This window comes from Ascaphus truei, chromosome 14 (genome assembly GCF_040206685.1).
Source record: "Ascaphus truei isolate aAscTru1 chromosome 14, aAscTru1.hap1, whole genome shotgun sequence".
Lineage (NCBI taxonomy): Eukaryota > Metazoa > Chordata > Amphibia > Anura > Ascaphidae > Ascaphus > Ascaphus truei.
In genome coordinates this window covers 32,253,073-32,265,151 of record NC_134496.1, presented here as the reverse complement: position 1 = coordinate 32,265,151, position 12,079 = coordinate 32,253,073, and the positions used below count along the sequence as shown (strand labels likewise).

Genomic DNA, 12,079 nt, shown 5'->3' with positions numbered 1-12,079 from the left:
GGCTTCTGTTTGCTTTTGTGTGTGTGTGTGTGTATATATATATATATATATATATATATATATATATATATATAGTTGCAGACCTGTCTAAGACATGCAAATGAACATACAGTAATATTTACAGTTGCTATATATATATGTAGCGGTCATGTAAAATGCCTACAGTCATCTCTCCTGTTGGCAGTAAGGCCTGGTAAGTGTGGGCATGCCAGCAGTAATTATGGAGGTTTGCCCTCACACCCTGGTGGGGTGCCCTGTGTATGGATGGGACTGGTCACATGCTCTGACTCCATGGTTAGTGATGTCAGAGGTGTGTCAGCCTCAGAAGTTACATAAGGCACAGCACTGTGTCTAAGAGTTAGTTCAGTTCCTGTTGCTGTGCTGCTGTGTTCAGTAAGAGGCAGATGGAGGTCTGCAACACTGTTGCAGTAGTCTGAATGCAGAGCTGTGAGTCTGGCAGCACAAGCAGACAGAGACAAGCTGCCTGAGAGAACTGTGTCCAGGGACCTGGCACAGGGCAGTGATCCCTGCGGGGATAGGGAATCCCTATCTAAGGAGAGATACACCTTTTGAGGGAAGCACAGAGACTGATCATGAGTGGCTAGATTATCTGTACTGCGTGGGGCAGCTATGCCCACCGTGACAATAAAGATGGAGCTGATCAGAGAAACCCCTGTGTGTGAGAGTCCAATGATTTCACAGGAGGTTGCACCACCGAGGAGTTCCTTGTCAGAATCATCCCCATGCGGACGCAGGGGCCCTGGTGAGGTGGAGGCGCTGCACTGGAACTAGGTGAGACTCAGCACACTACCTCAGCTGCCTGTCTGACGGGTCCTCCCCACACACCATCATGCGGGAGACTCAGGAGTCCTGTAGCCAACAGGTGCACCATCAGGCATATCTACACTGTAATGGGGTCCGGTTAGACCACAGGGGCCAATGTGAGATTGGGTGGGTCAGGCCGGGCCAGAAATACCGTTACATTTGGAGGCGAGCTGCTGAGATCAGATCTGTCATCAGGACAGGCTCTAGCTAGGCACACTGGGAAACAGGGAGAGAGTCTGCTGCCACTTTGTGCTGCGTAGGGACGGACCTAGAGGTGGTCAGGGGGCTGACGGGATATTGTCAGTTCGCAGGGACAACCTAGGGGCTTGAAAGGAGTGAGGGGTTTGGAGCCGGGCTATAGCTGACCGAGTCACCTTGAGGCAGTGCTAGTTGGTAGGATGCCAGAAGGGATAGCCTGTTAACTTGGTCAGGAGTCCTGGAGAGGGTCTGCGCTAGGCTGACCAAGAGAGGTAGACGCCCCAAGTACTGCATGGCAGAGCCAGAGTACCTAGCCCATTCCAGACACTCACCGTAGGAAGCACAGACTGGGAGGAAGGAGTCACAGCAGACACTGAGAGAGTGAGCCTAGCCTGAGGTAGTGCAACACTGGGTCACACCTAGATAAGGTACATATGTGGTGGTGCATCTGAAGCTAATCTTTATTGTACCGGTGTGGTGGCTGCCCCGCAGAGTGGAGCCCCATGTATGATAACTGTTACGAGAGAGTGGAGGATCCGCGTGGGGCGGAGAACATGAAATGGCGGACAGAGGCTGATGGGGAGGGCACCCGTGGCGTGCAACCCACTGAAGAGCAGACTGTCGCCGAGTTATCATTGACCAATCTGCTCTGGAGCGGAGCGAAGGCCGTGGCTGCCCCGTTTTTATCCTGTCTGGGACAGCGAGGGGCCACCCTTGAAGAGTGTGAGGAAATTGTAATAATTGGGGGAGAACCCCGTGAGGAAAGCAAACAAATGGACTTTTTGGGCGTAAAAGTCAACCAAAATGGTGGTTCCCGCTTGCTAGGGACACCGCATGGGACAGTCATAGAAAATGTGGCTGGTGCAGGACTTGCAAAAAGCTGGCCGGGAATGGCGCGAACAGCAGAGCCCCGCCCTGATGGGGGGCATGGCGCGAAAGCTATGGCTGCGCCGGGATGGACAGTGACTAACTCAGCCCCTGTGCTGAGTCAACCGCTTAGTCTATGGGACCCTCCCCTGATTTATACCAGGGGGAGTGACTTTCAACCATGGCCTGTGGGAATGCACCCACTGGGCCCAGGGACTGATATCCAGACGGCGCCACTACAGAAAGTAGTTCCGGCCGTGGAAGAGCCGTGCAAAAAGGATGGTTATCTTGCACAGAGGGCGGCTGCCAGAAAAAGGCGGGAACTAGCCGCGGGAAAAGACCCCCATCCTTGTGGGGAAATTGGCGCGAAAACGCTAACCGCGCCCACCAGGACTGAAAGAGGTGCGGCCTCAATTAAAGGACATCCAATTAACTTGTGGGACCCTCCCCAAATATTCACCAGGGGGAGGGGTCTCTATCTCTGCCAGCCAAGACCCGAGTTGTCTGAGGGAGGAGCTGGGTGTGAGCTTCCTGTCCCACAGTTGCAAGCTGGTGAACAGGAGAGACCATTGTGCAAAGTGTCTCCCGTAACCAGCACAACAAAGAGCGAGATGGACATTGGGGTATATCCCTATTTATTGCCAGGAGGCTCCCTGGTAGTCAAGGCGGGGGCGGACACAGCCATGCTGACGGCTGAAGCCCCGCGTGCGGCCTGCACCGAACCAGTTGATCCCGGAGAATGGGGATCGCTCCTAACGAGCAGAACGGAGCCTGAAGAGAAAGGGGTCTACAACCGCGGTGAGAACCCGGAACCTCACCGTCGGTCCCCTGCGGCAGTGCCACTCCCCGAGTCGGAGTTCGGCTCCTCGAAAGAGGAACAAGCGATCCTAACGACGGTGGTGATGCGCCTACCGGCGGACCACTACAGCGGTGCTGGAAAGGAACCGGCACTTACCTGTGTCGCGGCGGAGCGGAGTCTCGTGTCGCCGGTGCAGAACCAACCCGAGAGGCGGAGTCCCACGGCCGTGGTGACTTACAGCGCGGAAGGAGGAGAAGATTCCATCCCGAGCCGACGGAGCAGTGAGATACATCCTTACCCTCCCCAGGCGCCGGTGGTGGCAACGGCGGAGGAAGGCCTAGCCCAGGCCGGAGCAGAGCGAAGAGCAGAACCCTCACTTCCGGCGGCGGATGTCGTTGTGGAGGAAGAGATCCCGCTTGGGGATCCATCGCAAGATGGCGGAGTATCCGGTTCCGGTGATGACGTCACTTCCGGCGGAGGTAGCGGAACGACCAGAGGGAGAACCACAACGCCTCGGCGATCGGGCAGTGCTTCCCGATCACCTGTGTTAACACAGAGCTGGCAGGCTGCGAGGAGAGCTGAGACGGGTGAGGCCCTACCAGCGGCATGTCCGCACAATGATACGGGACTATCCGAAGGCAGAGAGCGGGTCGGAACCCCGCGGATGCCCATTACCTGTCCCTACGCCCAAACCCATGCCCTAGATAAAGCCCCTGTCCCAGTCACCTTTTCCCGTGGGTCCACGTCCAGTTTGGGAATGTCGGGAGGGTCCCAGGGAACCGGTGAGGAACGGACTGGGGAGAGACTGAACAGCTATGCCTCTGATGGTGGGTCAAGGGGTGGAGGGCAGTTGGGAAAAGTATCCGAGTCCCGATGGGTACCTAGTGTGGCCTTAGTTAAGTCTCAGGATAGCTCCAAACAAGAGAGGTGGTCTAGGCCTCTTTCATCAAGGACCTCTGGGGTATCTTCTTGGGGGAATACAGAGGAGGGGGACTCACTAGAGTGGGGGTCTGAGGAACGTAAGGAGACCCGATGGTGGGCAGTAGGACAGTTTACACCTGCGCAGAAGAAGAGGAAGATGCAGGAACGATGGTTTCAGATAGGTCAGCATAATATAGAGCCTATGGGGTCTGGGATATTATCTGACCCCGTGGACACAGACGAGCCCCTGTCATGGGTGTTGCCAGGGAGGGCAGGGAACGCAGAGCTGACTAGGAGCAGCCGGGCCGAGAGGGCTATTATAGCTAAGTACAAAGCGCCCCACAGGTTGGAGTACCTGTATGTCCCTGAACCCCTCATGGAAGGAGAAATTGAGTTTAAAATGGGTTCCACTGGTGAGGATAGGGGATATGGCACTGATGAGGATGAAGGATCAGGGGAAGAAGATTGGGATCCTGGCGGGTTACATGAGAAGTGTCGCGCAGAGGGTTACAGCATTGCTGCTTTAAGCCCAGTGGACCATGCTGTGCGCAAGCCACCGTAAGAGGGTATGGTAGTACCACTAATGGATACTCCATAAGGGAGTAACCCTGGTTGTTATACATCTATGTTAGGATGTATCTGTTATGTTATGATGAAGAGATGTACTGTAATGTTGTGACTAATTATGTGTGTTCCATTTTACAGTGCTTCCTGCAGAAAGGTGTTCAAATTTAGGTCCCAGCCGGGGACGGTGGGATTCACCAGGGGGAGAATGTAGCGGTCATGTAAAATGCCTACAGTCATCTCTCCTGTTGGCAGTAAGGCCTGGTAAGTGTGGGCATGCAAGCAGTAATTATGGAGGTTTGCCCTCACACCCTGGTGGGGTGCCCTGTGTATGGATGGGACTGGTCACATGCTCTGACTCCATGGTTAGTGATGTCAGAGGTGTGTCAGCCTCAGAAGTTACATAAGGCACAGCACTGTGTCTAAGAGTTAGTTCAGTTCCTGTTGCTGTGCTGCTGTGTTCAGTAAGAGGCAGATGGAGGTCTGCAACACTGTTGCAGTAGTCTGAATGCAGAGCTGTGAGTCTGGCAGCACAAGCAGACAGAGACAAGCTGCCTGAGAGAACTGTGTCCAGGGACCTGGCACAGGGCAGTGATCCCTGCGGGGATAGGGAATCCCTATCTAAGGAGAGATACACCTTTTGAGGGAAGCACAGAGACTGATCATGAGTGGCTAGATTATCTGTACTGCGTGGGGCAGCTATGCCCACCGTGACAATAAAGATGGAGCTGATCAGAGAAACCCCTGTGTGTGAGAGTCCAATGATTTCACAGGAGGTTGCACCACCGAGGAGTTCCTTGTCAGAATCATCCCCATGCGGACGCAGGGGCCCTGGTGAGGTGGAGGCGCTGCACTGGAACTAGGTGAGACTCAGCACACTACCTCAGCTGCCTGTCTGACGGGTCCTCCCCACACACCATCATGCGGGAGACTCAGGAGTCCTGTAGCCAACAGGTGCACCATCAGGCATATCTACACTGTAATGGGGTCCGGTTAGACCACAGGGGCCAATGTGAGATTGGGTGGGTCAGGCCGGGCCAGAAATACCGTTACATATATATATATATATATATATATATATATATATATATATATATATATATATAAAAAAGAGCGTGCTCGGCACACACCATATATATATATATATATGGTGTGTGCCGAGCACGCTCTTTTTTATGTGAAACTACTTTGTCTTTTGTCATACAAATTGTATTTGTGATGGTGATGTTTTTAATTAAAAATCAAAACTCAATTTCAGTGACAAAACACAAAGAAGTGTGACTTCATGTGAGAAGTGTGACTTCATGTGAGAAGTGTGACTTCATGTGAGAAGTGTGAACGCATGTGAGAAGTGTGAACGCATGTGCATGGCTCTCCCTCCCTGTTGGCAGCCCTGGCTTCAGGTTTATAGCGCTTTGGCCAAAGAGTTTAACTAAATGACCCATACTAATACTAATTCTAGCTCCAGGGATCCCTGGGTTTCAGAGATATTTACCGTTTTAGTTACCGGTATTTCCGGCCCAATTCGGGAAATCAAAATGGTCATAAATCCTTATCGTCCCGTGGACTAATAGGAGACGGCAGCGGATGACGTGGGCTCCATCTCTGAAAATCTAGGTAAACCGTCAACTAAAACGGTAAATATCTTGGGGGGATAGAGGGAACCCTGGATCTAAAAATAGCATGGTTCTGCCCCAGAGGACCCACTGTTTAAATTATGTAAAAAAATGAATCTAAATAGATTGTAGCTTTAAAACCTACTGTATTGCAGTTTGTAAATGGTTTTACATACAGATTTATTGTGTATCCAGACTTTTTCCCTCTCTTCTTTTGTTCGGCTAATAATGAAGGCACCATTAATTTACATAGAAAATAGCGAAAACCAATAATTGCCAGCTAAGATTAGAAGTAAACAGACCCAGAGAAAAGTGCTTATTTTTACAACATTGCAAGGTTTGTGCTGAAGCAGGCAGGCACTATAGAACAAAAGGTTAGAGGCAGAGAGATCATAAAAAAATAAATCGTATGAAACTATTCTCTGTTCTTTTGAGTAAAAGACAATTTGAATAGTTTTAAAGCCAACACAAAAAGATCCTGTAATTATATGGCTAATTGGTCTTTCATAGCCAATAGAACTAAACTTGGCTCCATTCAGACCCATTAGAGGAATGGTACAGGTATATAGGCATAGTAATTAAACAAGAGGATTGCCATACTTTAGTCTGACTATTGGATACAGTATTTGGATGGCACCTCCTAAACATTTGCAACTCAAGAATTTACGATGCACATTTAGTTCTAAATGTGGACAATCTATTTCCCCCAGACTGTTTTAAATATTCATTGTTTACATGATGCTATTAAGAATTAAAAGTGATGCTTGACCACAAATTAATGTATAATTCATTGTGTTTAAGTCTTTCAACATTAGCCACAGTCTGCTGCTGACAATATATTTTAGTTGCTGAATCAGGCCTCTCTGCGTTAATAATTAGTATGGAAAAATTGAAGATCTCGGACATGTAGTTTATTTGGAATAAAGAAACGAGAGGGATTTGATCAATGGGTGTAATTTTTGCAGAGATATGTGAACGTAGCCCCAAATTCTCCCTTTGAAACACACATGTGTTTGGTATGCAGGCTTACAACGCTTTGGCCAAAGGGTTTAACTAAATAACCAAATAATTATTATTATATTTGAAGTATTTAAACTTTATACTTATTACCATATATGTTTTGTCAATTGGATGTAGCATCGGGCACCCCTGTCTTGTGTTGTATACATTTGACATGCTCAGTAGCACTCTTTTTTGACATAAATATATATTTATGATGTGGTGGGTGTAGGAGTTTGAGCTAGCTGGGAATGTGTGTTAATCAATTTCTGACTGGTAACAGTTGTATGGAGGTAGGTGGTACCTCCCACCAGCGCTCACTCCTCCTCACCTTTTTAACATGGGAGGTCTTTGCTGCAAGAACAGGACCTACTATGGTTCTTTCCCCTCATACAGAGGTAAAGGGAAGGGTTCACAGTGTAGTGTAGGACCTGCATTTTTTGTTATACCTTGACGTTTGGTATGCAGGCTTACGACGCTTTGGCCAAAGGGTGTAACTAAATAACCAAGTAATTATTATTATATTTGAAGTATTTAAACTTTATACTTATTACCATACTGTATATGTTTTGTCAATTGGATGTAGCATTGGGCACCCCTGTCTTTTCTGTTGTACACACCAGGGTGACGGAAGCTCTGGTACAAAGCAATATGTCCGCTGACATGCTACCCATGGTCACCGGTCGAAAGTGGTCTCGCTGATTGTCTATAGCCATCATGCCCACCATGGCTCCGGGATGCTCCTCCACTTTGCTCTGGCTTGCTAGTGCCTCTGTCACCTCAGGAATAGGGTGCAATGTCTCAATCTCCTCCGGGGGGTTGGTCACTTGCTGCAAAGCCTGCACTGTGTCTCACCCCACGGCTACAAGTGCCATGCCTACACAGGCAACAGGGCGCAGGTTAGAGGGTTGCGGTCCCATGCCTGCCAGTGCAAATCTGGTCAATTCTCCACTCTCATATGTCCCAGCTGGCCACATTGGCAGCACTTTTGTTCTTGCGGGAACTCTCAGTGATTGTTGTGGGTGAATCTAGGAGCGCTGGAGCTGGGGTAGAAGGTTGATTTGGGTTTGATTTTTTCTGTGGGGAGGCGTCTTTCTCGGTGCTGGGAGATCCACAAATATTCAAAGCACTGAGCCTAGCGATCCCACCGCTGTTAGCAGTGAAACGTCTGGCATGAAAAGTGTGCTGATTACCCAATTTTCAGTGATCCTACAGTTGGTACACACTAGCAGGACGCAAGGACTTAAAAACGGCAGCGTTTATTAGGAACAGGTAATGGTAACAACAATACAAGCGTAGGCAGAAAGAAATAAAAGGAGAAAAACATCCTCCTAGGATGCAGGATGTTGCCAAAGCTAGCCTATTTTGTGAATAGTCCTTCCAGACCGCGGTGTTTCCAGAAGAAAGGACTTTGGTGAGGACCTACAACTGCTGCAGTGTGTTGCATCAAAACAGTATACAAAATGTTCTGAACTCTCTTGGAACTCCCTGCAAGTCTCGTGGGGCTAGACGTTGTACAGTGCCCCGGTTACCATAAAAATCATGGAGAGCGTAACATGGCCAATCAGTGTTGTCCCTTTAATCAGCTGTCCAATCCAGAGGGTGCTGGGCGGTTGAGTTGGACCAATGATGGGGTTATGAGTGGGGTTATGGCTACTGGCTCCGCCCAAGGGGCAGGACCAACAGTGATGGGTAAATAAAAAGTATTGGTACTTCTGGTTTCTAAATTTAAAAAAAATAAGTAGTTGTACTACATAGTCCTAGTGCTGTCACCACTGATTTGCTTCCTTCCTTTAACTATCTTCTGCCTGCGGTGCTCCACTAGAGCCTTGGGAATCTAGTGGGTGAAATTTATTCAGGGAATCGTCCTTCAAACTCTTTCTGGCTTTACCCCATGTGTGTGAACCTAGTAAATCTTCAAAGCTAATTAAAATATAGCATCTAAACAACAGCCATTCGCAGACACCTACAGCAAAATAGCACTGTGTCCTTGTTATGACCTACACAACATTCAGCAGCATGATGGCATTTCTAAGGTGGGTTAGATGGATGAATGGTCAGATATGGTTGCATTCAGCTTCATGGCAGATCTGAAGCTCACATATCATCTTGCAATAAAGGCAAAACCTGCAGCTTGAAAATTGGTTTTGTAGCTGAACAAATTGAATTTCGCCCCTTCTACTCCTACACGGCATGCTTCCCTAACAGCCTTGAAATGAGTTATCTTCTTATGAAATGTAATAACTTGAATTTTACACCTCCCACTCCATTGGTAAATTAAGGATTTTATTTCCCTTGTAATGTACATCGATGACCACGGAAAATCAGTATTATGGGGGGAAAATACAAGTTATGAACGTAATTTAGGCAACAGTGTCATGTTGTCTGCTTCATCTTATTTGGCTCGCTGTTTGGGAGGTGAGATTGACATTCAGTAGCTATGACCAGTGTCATCTTGTAAGGAACAAGTTTTTTGGGGGAGAGAGAAATTACTTTTTAATCAATGCTTGGATGTGCATGGACTTGGTCTCTCCTTGAATTCCTGTTCATGTGTGTTTAATATACTTGAAGCTGAGGAATTGTATCTTTATGTACGCAGATAAAATAGAGAAGGTGTTCCAGGTCTTCAAGATACAGTAGTTATATAGTTACACAGTAGAAGAGGGTGAAAAAAAATACTTATGCCCATCAAGTTCAACGTATATTACATTTAGACAACTGAGATACTCAATCTATATTTATAATTATATTGATCCAGAGAAAGGCAAATAAAAGACCCCAGTGAAACATTTGCCATTTATGCTTCATAAGTAGAGAGAGCCAACATTTGTTTTCTGATTTTAATCGGCCTTGGATCGACCGGTTCCTTTGGCCCAGGGATATCTGCGGATCAGTTCCAAAAAGGACGATCTGTAATGGCAACTTAAAATGTCCCCATTTAAAAAAAAAAAAAAAAAAAAAGGTTTGAAGCAGGGGGGTCTTCACAGCTGAATCCCATTCATTTCAGCTCCGGGAACCCCCTGTTTCTCAAGATATTTACCTCCATTGGGTGGCCGGTATCTCCCTTCAGTTTCAATGTCACAGTCACGTGGGCCAATTGGAAACTGTAACCAGGACATTTTAAACTACAGAGAAATTTAAAAAAAAGGAATTAAAAAAAAAAAAAAAATTCTGAAGCTTTGCTGTTCTTATTATAAGGCTGCTACACCCTTGATATATAACCAGAGCTCTAATTCAACATTCTACTTCCTCTGGATACTGTGCTCCACCTTTCCCTAAGTGGTTATAGGAGCAGTTAGAGGAGAAGTTATAGGAACAGTTAGGAAGCAGTTATAGGGAGTGGGTATTGGATTAGGGGAGGAGATGTGGTCCCCTTAAACATGACACTGCCATTTGTATACTTTGGTCCTAGGAGAGACTGACCCCTTAAACATGTCACTGCCATTTGTATACTTTGGTCCTAGGAGAGACTGACCCCTTAAACATATCACTGCCATTTGTATACTTTGGTCCTAGGAGGGACTGACTCCTTAAAGGACTTTGCTCTAACTGACATTTTTCTTTGCTTTAAAAAAAAAATGACTGTACGATATATCTTCTTACCCTTTCTAACTCTGCTTTATTGCCAAAATCTCATGTTTAATTTTGCGATAGCAGATTTTCCATACAGACTGAGCTTCATGAGGCCTGTAGCTAAGGGAATTCTGTTAATATGTGTATTTGGTTCCTGTGCTAATGTTTCCATTAGCCTTAATAGCTTCATTATTAGTTATCTCTGCAGTCGAAGTTTTAGTACCTCGTTCATTTCGGCAGATAAACTCCAGCTAACAGTTTGAAGACACTCTGCTACTGTATATAAAGTTTCACCGGTATATAATGTACTGTACTTCCTGCGGTTCACAGATCTGAAGTCTGGTAAAGAAACCTTAACCAGTACATTCCCTGGTAAATCTTTTTTTTTTTTGCAGAGGTTAACACCCCCTCAAACCTGGTAAATTGAATATGCACCATTTACAGTTTCAAACTTTGATAAATCTCATATACTGTTACACTCCGTCCTAACTGTTTTTATAACTACTACTGTACCAATAACCCCTTCTCTAACTGATCCTATAACCGCTCACTATACCACCTACCTTAACTGCTCCTATAACCACTCACTATACCACCTCCCTTAACTGCTCCTATAACCCCTCCATATAACTCCTCTAACTGCTCCTACTGTATATCCGCTCACTATAACTCCTTCTCTAACTGCTCCTGTAACTGCTCCCTATAAACCCTTCTCTAACTGCTCCTGTAACCGCTCCCTATAATGCCTCCCCTAACTGCTCCCATAATATCTCCCTATAACTCCTCCCCCTAACTGCTCCCATAACATCTCCCTATAACTCCTCCTCTAACTGCTCCCATAACATCTCCCTATAACTCCTCCCCTAACTGCCCCCATAACATCTCCCTATAACTCCTCCTCTAACTGCTCCCATAACATCTCCCTATAACTCCTCCCCTAACTGCTCCCATAACATCTCCCTATAACTCCTCCCCTAATGGCCCCCCTAACATCTCCCTATAACTCCTCCTCTAACTGATCCCATAACATCTCCCTATAACTCCTCCCCTAACTGCCCCCCTAACATCTCCCTATAACTCCTCCCCTAACTGCCCCCTAACATCTCCCTATAACTCCTCCCCCTAACTGCTCCCATAACATCTCCCTATAACTCCTCCTCTAACTGCTCCCATAACATCTCCCTATAACTCCTCCCCCTAACTGCTCCCATAACATCTCCCTATAACTCCTCCTCTAACTGCTCCCATAACATCTCCCTATAACTCCTCCCCCTAACTGCTCCCATAACATCTCCCTATAACTCCTCCCCCTAACTGCTCCCATAACATCTCCCTATAACTCCTCCTCTAACTGATCCCATAACATCTCCCTATAACTCCTCCCCTAACTGCCCCCCTAACATCTCCCTATAACTCCTCCCCTAACTGCCCCCTAACATCTCCCTATAACTCCTCCCCCTAACTGCTCCCATAACATCTCCCTATAACTCCTCCTCTAACTGCTCCCATAACATCTCCCTATAACTCCTCCCCCTAACTGCTCCCATAACATCTCCCTATAACTCCTCCTCTAACTGCTCCCATAACATCTCCCTATAACTCCTCCCCCTAACTGCCCCCCTAACATCTCCCTATAACTCCTCCCCTAACTGCCCCCTAACATCTCCCTATAACTCCTCCCCCTAACTGCTCCCATAACATCTCCCTATAACTCCTC

At 47.2% G+C, this 12,079-nt stretch overlaps 1 long non-coding RNA gene across 2 annotated transcripts in view; it reads right to left on the bottom strand.

The window, feature by feature from the left end:
• Positions 1-11,148, bottom strand: part of LOC142465398 (uncharacterized) — a 45,065-nt gene extending 33,917 nt beyond the window's left edge. The window contains exons 1-2 of one of the 2 annotated variants that reach the window (XR_012787868.1): positions 10,393-11,148; positions 9,830-9,914 (exon numbers count right to left, since the gene is read on the bottom strand). This is a non-coding gene — a long non-coding RNA (uncharacterized LOC142465398). The remainder of the gene's footprint in view (positions 1-9,829; positions 9,915-10,392) is intronic. The other variant, XR_012787869.1, reaches the window with a different exon arrangement.
• Between the last annotated feature and the right edge of the window lie 931 nt (positions 11,149-12,079).